The sequence below is a fragment of the Triticum aestivum genome, chromosome 6B, assembly GCF_018294505.1.
Source record: "Triticum aestivum cultivar Chinese Spring chromosome 6B, IWGSC CS RefSeq v2.1, whole genome shotgun sequence".
In the NCBI taxonomy this organism is placed as follows: Eukaryota; Viridiplantae; Streptophyta; class Magnoliopsida; order Poales; family Poaceae; genus Triticum; species Triticum aestivum.
Window position 1 is genome coordinate 672,580,088 of NC_057810.1, and position 3,103 is coordinate 672,583,190.

Genomic DNA, 3,103 nt, shown 5'->3' on the forward strand with positions numbered 1-3,103 from the left:
CCTTGGGGTGCTCCCCTCTCCCGTATATAAAGGAGGGAGGGAGGAGGCGGCCGGCCTAGGGGCGCGCCAAGCATAGGGAGTCCTACTAGGACTCCCAAGTCCTAGTAGGATTCCCTTTCCTATTCGGAGTAGGAGAGAAGGAAAGAGAGGGAGAGGCGGAAGGAAAGGGGGCTGCGCCCCCACCCCTTGTCCAATTCGGTTTGGGCAGGGGGGAGGCACGCCCCACCTCTTGGCCCTTCTCCCCTCCCTCCACTAAAGCCCAATAAGGCCCATTACATCTGCCGGGGAATTCCCGTAACTCCCTCATACTCCCAAAAATACCCGAATCACTCGGAACCTTTCCGATGCCCGAATATAACCTTCCAATATATCAATCTTTATGTCTCGACCATTTTGAGACTCCTCGTCAGGTTCGTGATCTCATCCGGGACTCCGAATAAACTTCGGTCATCAAAACACATAACTATAATGCAAATCGTCATCGAACATTAAGCGTGCGGACCCTATGGGGTTCGAGAACTATGTAGACATGATCGAGATACATCTTCGATCAATAACCAATAGCGGAACCTGGATGCTCATATTGTCTCCTACATATTCTACGAAGATCTTTATCGGTCAAACCGCATAACAACATACGTTGTTCCCTTTGTCATCAGTATGTTACTTGCCCGAGATTCGATCGTCGGTATCATCATACCTAGTTCAATCTTGTTACCGGCAAGTCTCTTTACTCGTTCTGTAATGCTTCATCCCGCAACTAACTCATTAGTCACATTTCTTGCAAGGCTTATCGTGATGAGCACTACCGAGAGGGTCCAGAGATACATCTCTGAAACACGGAGTGATAAATCCTAATCTTGATCTATGCCAACCCAACAAACACCTTCGGAGACACCTGTAGAGCATTTTTATAATCACCCTTTTACGTTGTGACGTTTGATAGCACACAAGGTGTTCCTCTGGTATTCGGGAGTTGCATAATCTCATAGTCTGAGGAATATGTATAAGTCATGAAGAAAGCAATAGCAATGAAACAGTAACGATCATAATGCTAAGCTAACGGATGGGTCATGTCCATCACATCATTCTCCTATCAATGTGATCCCATTTATCAAATGACAACACATGTCTATGGTTAGGAAACATAACCATCTTTGGTTAACGAGCTAGTCTAGTAGAGGCATACTAGGGACACTATGTTTTGTCTATGTATTCACACATGTACTAAGTTTCCGGTTAATACAATTCTAGCATGAATAATAAACATTTATGATATAAGGAAATAAATAATAACTTTATTATTGCCTCTAGGGCATATTTCCTCCAGTCTCCCACTTGCACTAGAGTCAATAATCTAGTTCACATCGCCATGTGATTTAACACCAATAGTTCACATCTGTATGTGATTAACACCCATAGTTCACATCGATATGTGACCAACAACCAAAGGGTTTACTAGAGTCAATAATCTAGTTCACATCGCTATGTGATTAACACCCAAATTGTACTAAGGTGTCATCATGTTTTGCTCGTGAGAGAAGTTTAGTCAACAGGCCTATCACATTCATAGCCGTATGTATTTTCCAAATATTTCTATGTCTACAATGCTCTGCATAGAGCTACTTTAGTTAATTGCTCCCGATTTCAATATGTATCCAGATTGAGACTTAGAGGCATCTGGATCGGTGTAAAAGCTTGCATCGACGTAACTCTTTACGATGAACTCTTTATCACCCCCATAACTGAGAAACATTTCCTTAGTCCTCACTAAGGATAATTTTGACCGCTGTCCATTGATCTACTCCTAGATCACTATTGTACCCCTTTGCCAAAACCATGGCAAGGTACACAATAGTTCTGGTACACAGTATAGCATACTTTATAGAACCTATGACTGAGGCATAGGGAATAACTTTCATTCTTTTTCTATATTCCGCCGTGGTCAGGCTTTGAGTCTTACTCAACTTTACACCTTGTAATACATGCAAGAACTCCTTCTTTGACTGATCCATTTTGAACTCTTTCAAAATCTTGTCAAGGTATGTACTCATTGAAAAATCTTATCGAGTATCTTATCTATCTCTATAGATCTTAATGCTCAATATGTAAGCAGCTTCACCGAGGTCTTTCTTTAAAAATCTCCTTTCAAACTTTCCTTTATGCTTTCCAGAAAAGTCTACATCATTTCCGATCAACAATATGTCATTCATATATATTTATCAAAAAGGCTGTAGTACTCCCACTCACTTTCTTATAAATACATGCTTCACTGTAAGTCTGTATAAAACCATATGCTTTGATCAACTCATCAAAGCATATACTCCAACTCCGAGATGCTTGCACTAGTCCATTCATGGATCGCTGGAGCTCAGATACTTTGTTAGTGCCTTTAGGATTAACAAAACCTTCTGGTTGTATCATATAGAACACTTTAATAAATCCATTAAGTAATGCAATTTTTGACATCCATTTGCCAGATTTCATAAAATATGGCAATTGCTAACATGATTTGGACATACTTAAGCATCGCTACGGGAGAAAAAGTCTCATCGTAGTCAACTCCTTGAACTTGTCGAAAACCTTTTGCAACAAGTTGAGCTTTGTAGATAGTAACACTACTATCAGCGTCTGTCTTCCTCTTGAAGATCCATTTATTTTTAATGGCTTGCCGATCATCGGGCAAGTCCATCAAAGTCCACACTTTGTCCTCACAGAGGATCCCATCTCAGATTTCATGGCCTCAAGCCATTTCGCGGAATCTGGGCTCATCATCGCTTCCTCATAGTTCATAGGTTCATCATGGTCTCGTAACATGACTTACAGAATAGGATTACCGTACCACTCTGGTTGACCTATGAGGTTCGGTAGTAACTTGATCTGAAGTTTCATGATCATCATCATTAGCTTCCTCACTAATTAGTGTAGGAATCACTAGAACTGATTCTGTGATGAACTACTTTCCAATTCAGTAGAAGGTACAATTACCTCATCAAGTTCTACTTTCCTCCCACTCACTTCTTTCGAAAGAAACTCCTTCTAAACTCCTTCTATAGAAATGATCCATTCTTAGCAACAAATATCTTGCCTTTGGATCTGTGAT